Below are 15,726 nucleotides of genomic sequence, written 5' to 3'. Positions count from 1 at the left end.
ACTGCCACTTGGTATTTTCTGTTCAATGCTAAATAGCACTGTTTAGCAAGTTACCTTGAGTTTTTTGTTGTAGAGCTTGTAAGAGCTGGTTTCAGTGCCTTTAAAGTGTTTATAGAATTTTATTGCTCTCCTTTAGATACTAATTAAAAGTAGAAATTGGTCTAATTTAACTTGGCATCCAATGTTTGTTCTGTTTCAGTGGACTCCAAGGACTCTCTCTCTCTCACTTTCACTGTCAGCCAAACCTGCCTCTCCATCACGTTTCCTCCCTCTACACAATTATTGTTTTATTCATATCGCCACTATTTTCTGACGCTTCATAAATGCCTTCCCGGCCTTATCTCTCACTGTGGTATAAAAGATTCAATCCATACTACAGCACAGATCGTCCACTTAATCATAGTCTGAAAGGACGTAGTCACAGCAGGGCACCAAACTCACTTTCAATACATCCTGCTTCTTTTCACCACTATCATGTGGCAGTGATAGAGTACCACTGACTCAAACAAGCAAAATGAAAACTCTCCAAGGAAAGCAAGAAAGGAAGTTGCCCGGTCACATATCTGACATGATGACTGTTTGTTTACCTTCTGTGATCAATACTCCCAAAGAGGAACAAACTAACATGACTTTCAAATTCAACATATTTTTTTATTTGCTTTTTCCCATGTTCATAGTGCACTTGGAGGCAAGTGTACAGTATGAAAGTCTTAATGTTTCATATGCCTTTCATACATTGTTGAGTCTTAGCCCTTATCTTCCAAGCATGATAAGCATTCCACACTGCCACTGTTGTGTGGACACTTAATGACCCAGCAGCTTTAAAACCCAGTGTGTGGCCCCGTCACTCAGCATACCAGTGGCTTGGATATATAGCAATATGCATCAACTCATATCCATCCCAGTTATTCATGCACTGCATATACAGCAGTAAACACCTTGCGATTGCTGCACGATTGATTGATTTTCAGTAGTAAATTAACTTCATCCTATAGATGATTTCCCAAGCAGAGCTGTCAGTGTATGATGTTGAAAAACAAGAAAAACAAAGACTGTTGTACTTCAGCCTTTAACTATGGTGTGGTTTTGTTGAATGCGCAGTATCTCTCTGTAGACAGTGGTCAGACATCAAATTGACTTGTATGGTGATTAACTTAAATGACTTCCAACTACTGTTCATGGCAGGAAGAATTCCCTATGGTATCTATTTTTGCCATGGATAATAATATGATGTCACTTGATGTTCAATGCTGTCCCACAATTGCGAAAATCTGGACACTTGGAAATGAGCAACACAAGATAACTGGAAATGAACAAAGTTTTCCAACTCAGATGATCCATGCACAAGTATGCTGCTTTTATCTGTAAAACATATTTACATGTGAGACTTGTTTGAGGTGAAATGAAAGATGGATATAGCAAGTGTATTGGGTAACAGGACGCAACAGAGTAATGATCTCGTGCAAACTCACTGACACTGTAATATCCTGAGGGAGAGCTCTGAACGTGGTTCCCCTTGTGGCCTCTTTTTGGAGAATAAAAAAGTGAACATTCACATTTTATTGCACTTAGTTTTTCATATAAAGACAGACCGCTAGGAAGATGGGATAAGATCTTTTTGGCAGAGGACAGGACCAAGCAGAAATAAACCAAGTAGCAATCAAAGCAAGTCACGTTGGAGAGCGATGTATCAATATGATTATTTATGGAGATGGCTCGAATGATCAAACTGAATCAGGTCTGCTGTGTGTCCAGAAATACTATAACTATATGTATCATCACACTGTTTCCAGTGTTCAATCACAACATGAGAGTAAATATTCAATATTAAACAGAGTCTGCTTTCAGTTACGCAACTGGAAATGAGTGAAAGTGAAAAGCAGTTGTTGCTGTGTGCAGAGGGGAGTTTGACCGCCATCCAGTACTCTTTCATAAAACAAATAACTGCTCATAAACCAGCCAGAACATCCCATTCTGAAACACTCTGTAGATAATCTCACATCACATATATGCATGTGAGTAAGCTGTGGGATACATGTAGAACAAACATACAAACAAGCTCTCTTGTTTCTTCTTTGGAAAGACATTCACGATCCCCAGACGAGGAATCCTACTGACTTTTTGGTCATTCTCTGACTCTTCCTCTTGCGCCACTATGAGGCGCCATACAATTTTGGACAGACATTCATGTTCCCTACAGGATCAATTCTAATAACTTGGTGATCTCTTAACTTTTCACTGGGTCAACATTACTCTTTGTCAGATTGCTTGGTTTATGACCAGATATTGGCTAAACCAATGACCCTCCTGTAGCTAAAGTTTGTGTTTATTTAAATATCCTCCATTGGCGAAGGTGATCAATTATGTGCTACAATAAAAACCTGTGTTGGTATTTTTTCATGTCAGTCATTTGCAGTAATTTTATATTTATTCCAAAACTTCAAAGGAATCATCTCATATTTAATGTCTATGAAGATTCTCAGTCATCCAGGTCATAGTTATCCAACGAAAGTTAAAATCAAGGGCAACTGGACTTGGTTGAAGATCTTCAACCTTGATTTTAACCTTCGTTGGATCTCATATTTAATGTTAAGTGCTTTGAATATTGAAAAGTATAGTCAAAGATATACACATTTTCTGCCATATAAAGCAAAGTATAGTGTTAAAAGAAATTGCCTGTGGCCCATAATTCATAGTGTACCGCAGTTTAACACTCTTCCAGGGGAACACTGGTTGTTTAGTTTAGGGTCTCCTGTCAGGCTGAGGTATTTCCCACTGCTCCCTCAAAGCCCTGAATCAATCTGCCTGCTGGATTTGAAGGTGACATTCAGTCTCTCCTCCCTCTGGTCAGGATGTAGCGACTGGGTTTCTTCCTCGTCTGCACCACTTGTCACCCAACCCTGTCCCCTAACAAAAGTACTATTGAAGTGACAGAAACAAAACTGTAAAAAAACAGAACAATAAAAGGAGAGCAATCGTTTAGGATCAAGAAAAGAGAGAAAACACAATGTCATTATTTTATTTTATTTTATGCTGAATCCATCTGTAGCCTCACGTAGTGGGACCCGTCACTCCACACAGCAATCTACACCTTCCTCCTGGGCAGGGTGGAAAGACCAGAGAGAGAGAACAAAACAGCCCCAGATTCCCCTTAAAAGTTCTCCTGTAATGGCCCGTCCAAAACACTTAACACGCTCATCCACTCACCTACTCAGGCTGTCACTCACAAATGACCATCTGTTAAAGATCTATTTGTACAGACTGGTACATGTGAGAAATGTGAGAAGCACCCCACTCAGGCTGGCTTTTTGCTGTCTGCAGTGGGTTAATAATAATTATGATAACAATGATTATGATGTTAGCATAGCTTTACTGCCTCCCCTCGTGCTGTTTCTGGGTGAACAAGGAATCCAGGCAACAGAGAGCCCAGGGGAGCTGCTCTGAAGAGAAAACAGAGTTTAGCTCTGCTAATTTGAACTGGAAATAAAATGAACTTGAATGAACCCCATCTGACAAACCAAAGAGCGAGACAAGTCCTGCTTTATTCAGTGTACACTAAAGACATGCAGGGCAACTAAATCAAACTCCTGATGCGTTCACTCCCTTGTGGTTCAAATCACTTGGGCAAAGACGCTTGAAGATGACATAGTCACAAACTGACAGGTCCAGAACAAACAAAGCTCCATACTCTGAGCTGGAAGACTGGTTGTTACTGAATGCCATGGGGAGTGATTCACCCGTGGACCCTTTTGATTGTGTACACAATGATACGCGTTCATTTCCATGGAGACTAAACAAATAGAACAGTTGGTGTCGCTCTCTCCTGATACAGGATAGCTTTACCTCCTCTGACCCACCTATCAAAGCAACCAGGCCAAAGAGGAAATTCCTGCACTGGCAAGAAAAATCTATTATTGACCATAAAACCCAACCTTACTGCAATTAAAAATGAAATGTACTTGTGTGGAATTGATTGAGGCTGATGCAGACAGGAAATAAATAATGGCGTTGACAAATGAGCACTTGGGAAAAAACGGTTTCTCATTCCAACTCCAGCATTCAGTCGAATATAAAACGCACACAGGTGAAGAGTTGTGAGAATGCGGCGTTCAGTGTATGTTCAGGACTGCCAACCACTCTACGTGGACAATTTAACAGCTCTCATAAAAACAGGAACATTAAGCAAAGCAGGTCCATGTCTTTTTCTCATCGACCTTCCTCATCAGTTCCCCATTTGGTCCACTTCTCTTGAATGAAAAATGTCCTGATGTCGCTCTTCCTTCATAAATGTCACCATCTAAATTGCTATTCGGATCCCTCTGTGACACATGCGGTTTGCTATGTGAGAGCTGCCTGTTACACAGCCCAGAGACCATTATTCATAGCAAGCTGTCTCTTGTAAAACACCACAAGAACCTGTTCGAAAGCCTGGGCGCAATTAATTAGAGAAATAGGCAGATGAACACCATAATGTGTTGTGTTTTTCCACTGCTGCTTCCTGCCCAGTGATGACTTATGCAGGATTTTAACAGGATTGGTTGTGGTGCTTAGTAAGGGTGTGATGATGGCGGTGAATGCGCATATATAAAATCATGATGACACAACAGAGGCTATACTGAAAGCCATCAGGAAAATCATCTACTTCATGCAGTCACACTTCACGTCACTTCTGCTCCTTTAACATGTGTGTTTCCATTCCATTCACTCCCTCTGGTCAGAGAGGTTGTCAGTGGCTCCACACGTGATGCAACTATAAAGACCTGTAATGTGCTTCATATGTGATTTCAAACTGCAAACTGTGTGAGGCAGTGAGTGTGTGTGCATGGTTAGGAGGCACCGCTCTTGTTGTGCAGTGAGATTAGGTTATGCAAAGCATTTTATGGATGAAACACATATTGGAAGCAGCTGCTTTTCCCCAGCTGTTCTCGCATTGCCTTTGTTGTGTGTTGGGGATCAGGAAGTCCACCCTGGTGACCAATAGCCCAACCATTGCTACCTTCCAAGATAATTAAAACATATACTTACGGGTATGCAGGACTGAATTAGTTTGCTTTTACTGAATGTGAAGTGAGTTCTTTTAGGATGGCTGCAGTGTCAAGATACTGTATCTTGACAATGCTTGCTGGATTACAACTGCTGTGTAGGTCTTTACTTTGTAAAATGATAGGGCTATTAACGCCTGTGTGTTTGAGAGTGAAGCAAACATGTAAACAGTCTTCTACACACATGTCTGTACTTACATTAGGTTTCATGAGGAACACATGCAACATGACCTCTGACCCTTCATACACTCAGTAGTCATTTTCCTTTTCCTGACACCAGCACCTGGGTGCAGTTTTTCACATTGCCCATTTTCACCCTGGGGGGGTATTCTTTCTGTGTGTGTGTGTGTGTGTGTGTGTGTGTGTAAACATGTGTATTTGTGTGTTTGCGTGAGCATGTGCATGTACATTTTAGGCCCCTAGCGTCCGGTTCTGGAGGTGGTAAGATTGTCATTGATTGGAGCTCATTAGTGTGTTGCCTTTCAGAGAAGTTATGGTTCTGAAGTTCAATGATAAAGAGTTGTGTGTGTGTGTGTGTGTGTGTGTGTGTGTGTGTGTGTGTTTGTGTGTGGTCCTCCGATAAACACACAAGGCTTGACTTTTCTTGTATTTTACTGAAGTTGTTTCCTCTTTTTTTGTTTTGTTTTGTTAAACTGAAACATTACAGAATAAGAATATAAATCAGAACCCAAAACATGAACATATGCGTACAGAGATTACATATGATACACATAACTATGTTACTACACAATTCCTATCAAAGTGTAAAACAAGCAATGTAGCCTACTGTATGAAAACACAATTCACCTACCAGGGGAGGACTGGGACAAAAATTCAGCCCTGGGCATTTTGAGCAGCAGACTTTTTCAGGACCAATTTATGGAGTAAATGTCTTTATTTATATGAATGGCAGCAAAAAATTCAGCAGGTGACAATTCAAAATATAACAATAAAATGGAATATAATGCAGTAAAATCAGTAGCTTTTTTTGTTGCTTAAGTAATTTTCTTGGACAATGCACATTTGTTTCTTCAATATTTAAATTGCATTGCACATTTTCTTATTGTGCAAATAAACAAAGCATTTTCTTTTGTGATTTAACATTTCTTGTTCCAAGCTATTTTTCAGAACATATTCTTTGGGACATGTCCCCAGCACTGGTAACAGAATTGTAACATTTTATGTATGTGACTTGCACACTCAATAGTTTTTTAAGAGCACACAACAAATTTGCACATGCATTTAAAACTGTCCATCTGAGTATGTTGTAGAGTCTGTGCTCTCTGTCTGTTTGTTACTTACTGTCTTTCTCTACTGCAGAGTCAATTACAACCCGAACATTTTTGTGTGACTGTTTTCTTCCTACCTCTACCACGCTCCCTGTCTCTGCTAGGCCTACAGTAGCATCCTTCCTCCCAGCACTAGCCTACAAGAAGACCAGGGCTCTCTGTCTGTACCGATTACAGCAACATCCATGAACACAGTAGCCTATAGAACATTGCAGAAAAATGTTTTCTCACACTCTGCTCTCAACTTTGGAATACACATGAATAAAAATATTACTCACTAGCCTACTCAATTCTGCTCTCCTTGCCTTCACTTCTAATATTTCCACACAAGCACAAAATATACACCTCTGCAGCAAACACAGCGGCTTGCCCTACCTCTTTCTTTTTCTCTTTCCCTGTATTTGTCGGCCCTCTTGACTTTCTCCATCAGCAGTGGGGTGTTTTATGAAGTGGCCGAAATGACACAACACTCGTGATTTTCACCCGCGATACAGTTTGTGAAATATCCACCTTCTGAGTCTTATAACGTAATGGATGATCATTTATCTCAGTGTTTCTCTGCAAAATGCTTAAATGGGTCTCCAAATATTTTGGGCAGCCCTTAATGTACCACAACAGCTGTCCAAGTAAAACTGATGTGTGGGAAACACTGATATTAATATCAATCTGACTGGGCCACCCCGAAACAAATAGTCCAGGCCCCTCTGGCATATGCCAGAATAGCCAGGTGGCCAATCCGCCCCTGTCACCTACCACAATATCTACAAGTCATAAAACAATTAAAGAGCAGAGCTAGCTACTGCTGTGCTGCTAGCTAACAGAGCACATGTTTTACCAAAACATAAAAACCTTTCTAACATGACATTCCTTAAGTGATTGAAAATGATTTACACATTACTTACAGGCACATAGTCTCCAAGGCAGAAGTGTATCAGAAATACATTCAGCAACATGGGGGACCCCCAGACCCTCCGATTGAACATTTCATCAATATTTCTTAATTTATCATTAAGGTGAAACGGTGCCACATTAACAAAGACTTTAGGATACTTCATGCATGCATGCCTGCATGTATGTAGACTCAGCTGGGATTAAATTAAATGAGAAAAGTTGATCTACAGGAGAAACATATCTGACATCAATACAGAATGCCTGACAGTCTTACTGCATTATATTACACTAAATTATTTTATTTTGAATTGTTACCTCAGACATTTCCTCAATAAATTGGTGCACAAAAATTCACCAGAATACAGGAAATTAAGTGTTTAAAGCCCAAATTTTTCAGGCGGAGGACCCCCAGACCCCCCCTCGTTAATATTATCAGTGTTAATTATTATCAGAAAATGACACAGATGTTAGTTACTGTGTAGAGGTCATTTACTGCTGATTTACAGACGTACTTAGGGTAGGTGGCAACTGGGGGTTGGGGTGTGAAAACAGGTGAAGACCTGAAAGATTTCTGGGCTGGGCTAAACCCCCAATGTTTTTAAGCTTTACTTGTTACTGTAGCAAGTCAGCTGCTGCTAACTAGCTCAGTTCAGTTAGCCTGCAGCCACTGGCCAACTTAGCTTACTCTGCCCATACTAGAAACTCGGAGCACTGGAGTGTGTGTTTAAGTTTACACCTTTTTCAGGCCACGGGCGGGGGGACCCGGCGGGGAATGTGTTGAGCTCCAGACTGTTCTGGCTGCACCAGGTCACCAGATGGTCAATCTCCCACCTGTAGGCGGACTCATCCCCACCTGAGATGAGCCCAATGAGGGTGGTGTCATCCGCAAACTTCAGGAGCTTGACGGACTGGTGACTGGAGGTGCAGCTGTTGGTGTACAGGGAGAACAGAAGGGGGGAAAGAACGCAGCCTTGAGGGGATCCGGTGCTGATGGTCCTGGAATCAGAGACATGTTTTCCCAGCTTCACGTGCTGCTTCCTGTCTGTCAGGAAGTCTGTGATCCACCTGCAGGTGGAGTCAGGTACGTTCAGCTGAGAGAGTTTGTGCTGCAGCAGGGCCAGGATGATGGTGTTAAAAGTAGAGCTGAAATCCACAAACAGGATCCTGGCATAGGTTCCTGGGGAGTCCAGGTGCTGGAGGATGTAGTGAAGGGCCATGTTTACTGCATCATCTACAGACCTATTGGCTCTGTAGTCGAACTGCAGGGGGTCCAGGAGTGGGTCTGTAATGGATTTTAGGTGGGACAACACAAGGCGTTCAAAGGACTTCATAACCACAGAGGTCGGGGCAACGGGTCTGTAGTCATTTAGTCCTGTGGTCCTTGGTTTCTTGGGGACAGGGATGATGGTGGAGGCTTTGAAGCAGGCTGGCACATGGCATGTCTCAAGTGAGGTGTTAAAAATGTCTGTGAACACCAGAGACAGCTGATCAGCACAGTGCTTCAGGGTGGATGGGGAGACAGAGTCTGGCCCAGCTGCTTTGCGGGGTTTCGGCCTCCTGAAAAGACCGTTGACTTCCCTGTCTGTGCTGGAGAGAGGAGGGGAGGGGGTGCAGCCGGCCAGCTCTGAGGCGGCGGCGGGGGGGAGGGTAGTGGTGGACTGAGGCTGAAGCTGAGCGGAGGAGTCACGGGGATGGTGTCCGATTGATTCTCAAAGTGGCAGTAGAACTGGTTCAGCTCATTTGCCAGGCGAGACTCGTTTGGGTTTATAGTTTGTGATCTGTCTGAACCCCCTCCAGACAGACGTGGCATCGTTTGCAGAGAACTGGTTCTTTAGTCTCTCTGAGTACAGTCGTTTAGCTTCTCGCACCTCCTTGCTAAACCTGTACTTTAACGCCCTGCACCCGGCCCTGTCTCCACTCCTAAATGCCTCCTCCTTTTTCAACCTTAGCTGTCTGAGTTTAGCTGTAAACCAGGGTTTGTCATTGTTATAACTCACCCTGGTGCGTGTTGGTATACATGTGTCCTCACAGAAGCTGATGTAGGACGTCACAGCCTCTGGAAACTCATCCAGATTGTTGGTAGCCTTCTTGAAAACGTCCCAGTCAGTGCAGTCCAAACACGCCTGAAGATCCTCAATAGTTTCACTAGTCCACTTCTTTGATGTCCTCACTACAGGTTTACAGAGCTTTAGTTTTTGCCTGTAAGCAGGAATCAGATGGACCATCACGTGATCAGATTGTCCCAGTGGAGCGCGTGTGACGGCGTGATAGGCGCTGCTAACTGTGGTGTAGCAGTGATCTAAAGCGTTCACCTCTCTGGTTGGACACTTAATAAACTGTCTGTATATGGGGAGTTCTTGGCTGAGATTTCTCCTGTTAAAGTCACAGAGAACAATAACAAGGTAGTCCGGGTTTGTCTGCTCCACACACAGTATCTGGTCGGCCAGCATGCGCAGTGCGTCCTGAGTTGGCCTGGTGCGGAATGTAAACACAGACCAGAGTGAATGAAGCAAACTCACGGGGGGAGTAAAACGGTTCCCATTGGTCATGGCCTCTGTAGGTCTCTGAGTCTGTGCTTGGGTCCGTCTGCCATGTTCACTCATTCACCCACTGGGAGCTAGAATCAGTCCGCACAGAGTCTGCATAACGTGGTGGGGCCATGACCACATTCAACTACTGGGTATACGATGATCAAAATCTGTGACAAATCCCTCATTAGCTGTGTGTTTTTACAGGAAACGTGTAAATAGAAAAGAAAATTTTGTTCTTAAAATAATCCCTTTGTGTAATCCTCATTTTTACAAAATGTACCTGTAATCTGATCATGTCTTTATTTTCTGTACTGTAACGTTACTTTATTTTTGTATCCTGATTACGTAACACCGTTACATGTAATCCGTTACTCCCCAACCCTTTAAGCAACAATCTCATTTAATATTCAGGCTAGCTCTAACCGTTTCGTTATCATCTAAAACATTTAGATATAGAAATAGTAACATTACTGAAAAGCAGACAGGTGGGCTAACGATGATGTCACGTTGGCTAAATGCACTAAATGTACCTTTATCATGTAACGAGCATTGATTAACTTCAGTGTCAAGCTGATAAAAATATTAATGTAATGTTGCAGTGAGAGTTCACCTGAGTTTCCAGCATGTTATGTGAAGCTGTCTCTCGGTGTGTCTGTCTATAGCCACTTTCACACTGCCTTATTTTCCGGGAGGATTGTGGCAATATGCCGGCTGGCTTCGCTGTCTGAAAGGTTTAATTTGATCTGCCTCAGAGCCGGTATCTATTGTGGGATCTCTGTATGAAAGCGGTTGTGTTTCGGATAATGCTCGCACATGAGCAGACATACAAGCGCACATCTGGTTGCAATCTTAAAACTGCACCGTTAGTGGCCGCTGAAAACTACATACTACCCCTTTAAGGTTGTTTAACTGCACCAAATTGCATGAACATTCACTAAAGTAAAATGCTTTGATGGCAGTTAAGATTACCACTACTCTGTTAAGCTAGTTAGCCTAACTTTTAGCAGGAACACTTAGATGTTTCCTTTTTTAAACTACTGTCTCATTTTGTTATATGGAACAACAAACTGAATCACCAAGATGTTGGTTCATCAAAAAGGATATTTTTCAATTACAGATGCAGCTCAGGGTAAATAGAAAATCTTTTGCTAAGGCTAATCGTGGCTATCTTCCTAGCTAATTTTAACTTGACATGGGTCAATCTTATCACTAATAATTTGTTCTAAAAATGGTAAGTGCTTTGAGACTAGAAAGTGAGACATATGCAGCCTCCAGGTTAGATAGGAAACAAAATATATATCACACTTAATAATTTATGTATCTAAATGTAATGAGACACAGCAGGTGGAGGTGAAGTGGAGTATGGCAAATTCCTGCCTTTGCTGAGACGGAGCATTTACAGCTGTGCTACATCTGACAGCCTCTGGTTCATAGTGAAACTAACTTAAAATGATGATCCTCGATATGGCAAATGTTCTTAAATGGAATGCTGAACCAAAACTGCATACAAAACATCTGAGTAAGATTTTAACACAGCATCAAGACAATGTGTATTCTTGCCGTCACAAGTAAACATGTTGTACAGAATTCCATTCACGTGTGCAAAAACATAGATAATCGTACAAGCTGACACAAACACATGTACAGGACCATGCTGACTAGATCTCACTGAAGTCTTAGGAACATTATGTCCCCGTGAATTATGGTTTTAATGCTTCATCCGTTCCCATTAGGCTATCCATCACAGCGGGGCTCGTTTAGTCATGGAGCAGTTTCATCAAGGGGGAGAAGAGTGAGGAGAGATAGGGAGACATGCACACGAATGAGGGAGATAGAGCAAAAAGTTGAGAGAGGAGTGGGAAGTAATGGCAAAACGGTGAAGAAAATGGAAGAAAAAAGCATGCGGATAAGTGGTTGTAAACGAAGGAATTAAAGAGAGGGAGAGCGAGATGTTGATATGACCTGGAGGGAGATAAAATGTGTGGATAAAATGGACGAGCAACAGCAGCAGTAGAGAGACAGAGTAATTTAGACAGATTGATGGTGATGAGGGAGGGCTTGAGATCCCTCCGCTACTGATAACGCCTCACAACTGCTTTGACTCTGAAAATGTGTTGCGTGCAGTTCTGTGTGTGTGTGTTTGTTATTTCTCATTGACTCATTGCATGGTCCCTTGCTGCAATAGTAGCTTTGGAAAAGTGGCCTTGACATCAATTGGGATCCAAACAATATTAAAAAACAACGTTGGCCTGTTTAGATTTGCATGAGCTCAAACACAAATTTCATCACTGCCTCAAGGTCTTCAATTCTAGGTCCCAGGTTGGAGTATGCATTTGGTGGCATGGAAAGGAAAGAGAAAACTGTACTGAGGACCAAATTACCTCTGAATGCAAAAGTAATTGCGAGCTGAAACACAACATTACACACACAAACGTGTCCTATGATGCAAGCTCATTACAATAACTTGTGCCCTGAAATTGGCCCTGGCCCCTCTATCAAACATGACATGAACCCTCTTGTAGATTATCGGCACTGATTTAATATTGATTTGGATCAACCTTCAAAACTGCACGCCTCCATCATATAAACCTATTTTTGTTCCATGACCACTTGTCCTTTTATAAGATCAGGGACAAATGAAATTCTTGCAGTAAATACAGATAAAATACTAATAATAAATACTGACTTCTGCAAGAAGCAACAAACAGCCTTGATAGTAGACCTTGTCATTTTCTTGTTTAAAGAAAAGTACATCTCACACAATTGTGTGTGTGTTTGCCTGGCAAACAAATTGTATTTTTTATTTTCAGTGTTTTTCAAGATAACTTTTTGCATTTATTTGATTGCAACAGGGGAAGAGGGAGACAGAAAACGGGGCGAGAGAGAGGTGTGACATGCAACTGGTCACTGGCAGGAATTGACCATGTGGCATGCGCTGTAACCATTCAGCTACCAAGCACTCCAGAAAATTTTAGGTAAATGACAGCTGCTCCTAGTATCTCAATTTGCCCTTCCTCCCAGCTGCTTTTCACACTTTTTACATTTAGAACACCTTTTTAAGTAATTTTTTTGTGAGTGATGTTACATATATATGCTTAGCGTGATGTTTGGATAAACAATATTACAGGAACATGTTATGTACCATAGTTGCTGACTGCCAGGCCACACAGGTATTTATATGGTGGAAGTATCAATTCAGATGGAGGTGTTAAAGTATTATGTTGTCAACATTATGGATCACTGGCCACAGAAGTTTTCAATCAACCATGCGGTATGAGAGGAAAAGGGATGGTATCCAAATGTCAGTGACAAATGCGTGGGGCACGAGCTCTGAAGGTTGCGTGTTATCAGGAAAGGAGGAATGACAAGGAATGAAAGAGTGGAAGATAAAGAGATGAATGAAGCTGGACAGGAGGTAGAAAAGGGGAAATGGTCACAGATAACACAAATGAAGACAAGTAGGAAGGGCGAGAGAAAGAGTTCACAGAGTCCAAAAAAGGAAGAAGTTGGTTGGGGTATGAGAGGACACAAAGCCATAGGTTGGGGTTAAATCTTGAAACTAACAAGTCTTATCGTACAAGATCAGCCTCAGGGATGGGATGAGAATCCTGCACAGTGGTGTCTTGATCAGGAGAGGAGGAGGAGATGATGGGAATGTTACAGCTGGTCTGTGTCATAGGACTAGGCGAGGAGAGAGATGGAAAACAGAGGAGATGCGGCAAGCCATATGCTCATCCTTGGCTCACTGTCTTCCTCCCCGAGCACCTAAAGAGAAACATCCAACACTGTTTCAAAATTAAATACCTGCTCTTGTTGTTCTTATTACTTTTCAACATGGTGTGGCTGTTTGAAGTAAGAAAAAGACGTACTGCATAGTGTCTGGCCTGAACTAACACATTGCTCAATTTGTGGAGAACATTCACAGCTTTCATTACCATACACTGGAGGAAAAGTCAGCATCCGAACCTAAATTCTGCTTGATATTAAGCCGGTCATGTAGCATCTGGTGTTACTCAAGAGTCTGTGTGTGTGTTGTTTGTGGAAGTGTTGGTTATTAGCCAGTTTTAATGCTTTCTACTTAGAAATGAAATGTCAGACAATGCCAGCATGGCATCCTGGGCAACTCATTGAAACTCTGAAGGTTCATGTGTGTTCCACCAGATTTGTTGTGTGTGAATAGGTGCTTTTAAGTTTGATACACACTATTTTATATTTAAGCGTGATGGTTCCCAACCGTGCCCTATTTGTCAGTAGTGCTTTATATCATACATTACAAAGTGATCATTTCTCATTTCTAAGCTGGGCTGAACACACCACAGTAGTTGTAGCAGGTCCAGATTACTAAACCACAGCCTTCTGTCCTTGTTCTGGCCTAATGGAGACTGAAGGCCATTGGCAGACTTGACTTACATGTCTACAAACAAGTAGGCGGGAAGTTTATTTGATCGTTTCCTATTAGTTTCAGACAGATAACAAAAACAGGATCCATTTATTTTTAGTGAGCTGTGCAAAATCTGCTGTACTGATCTTTAATGTGTATAATCCAAGGTGACTGTATACTTTAGCTTTAAATTTTTGTTTGGCCACTCAAACACAAGACTGACTTTTCACTTTATAAAACTATTTAATTAAATTCAATCTTATTTATATAGCGCCAAATCACAACAACATGTTAGCTAATGTTTGCCTTTGGAGTTGTTTTTTCAGGCACCTGACCTGTAAGTCTAACATTCACTCTCGATTGAATGGTTCAAGGAGTGCTGAGCTTGACAAAGATCTTTAAACATGCCAGGGATTGGATATGTATTGTGTCAGGGTTGGATTTGAAGTATTGATGTGCATATTTTCTGGGCAACTGTTCTCTGCGTTCTTTTAATATGCTTGTATGCAGGCTCAGGCAGCAAGCTGGACGTCTTCCCCGTACAATTGAGCGATTACCTGGACCATCTTGGACTAATTTGTTCTTAAGTATATGATAATGAAAGGATGAATGATATCAATAAGAGCTTGTGCCTACCGCGTGTAAAACTGAATCATGCTCTGCTTTGTTCTCTGTTTAATCCACTTCAGAGCTGATGTTGGAATGTCACAGCAGGCGCAAGATTTAATTACAGTTCTCTTTTAACAGTTTAAATGCGGCATTGTGGCAATTCATTTGTGCATGCGCTCCAGATGTAATACCGTAATTATGATACGTCTTCCCTATTTAACAACTTTTGGTCTTTTATAACTCTAATGCAGAAACTGACTCCTGAGTTTAGACTGCATTTTACTGGTAAATGATCCTCAGGACACGTGATAAGAGACATATTGTAAGCACTGATAAAAATGGAGAGTTAGTTAGTTTCATATCGTCTCAAATCCAATGTATTTCTTACTTAAACACACCTATACTAACATACTCACAGCAGCCCATCTTTGACTGCTGTGAATAGGATTGGACAGGGTCTACAGCAGATAGAACTGTTTAAGAGGAAATCTCTCCCTGACAGTCCTCGATTTATTTCTCGACAGAATATGCAAATATGCATTTAAAAAAAAGAAATCTCATTATCTCTCAGACTGCGAGGCGTGGGAGTGTGTCTTTGTTTCAACCACATCTTTTTTTAAGAGAGACCATGTTATGCAGTCCTCTCTGAATTCTCTGTTAGCTGAATTTCAGTCAGTATCCAGATGTGGTGTTGGCTTAAGTCCTTATGAAGTTGGGAATACTAACAACAGGTAAAACTGCACGACACATTACCAGTGGTATTAGTATCTTTTGGGCTGCTCAGAAAACTGCAAGTTATGGGATTATTTTATATACTAGTGTAATTCTTAACTCTTCACATTATCTCCCTGTCCTACTGCTATCATTATAAAAACATTGATATTAACAAATGCTTAAAATATAAAGCTGAGCTAAGCCGTTTTTGTTGTAAGGAAACAGTTTCTTATTTACACATCCAGCAGAAATTGAGCAATAGTCTTCAA

This window comes from Micropterus salmoides, unplaced genomic scaffold (assembly GCF_014851395.1).
Source record: "Micropterus salmoides isolate LMB-PRFRI ecotype aquatic unplaced genomic scaffold, ASM1485139v1 Ms_hic_scaffold_17, whole genome shotgun sequence".
Classification (NCBI taxonomy): Eukaryota; Metazoa; Chordata; class Actinopteri; order Centrarchiformes; family Centrarchidae; genus Micropterus; species Micropterus salmoides.
The sequence above is the reverse complement of the archived record's forward strand: the minus strand, read 5'-3'. Positions refer to the sequence as shown.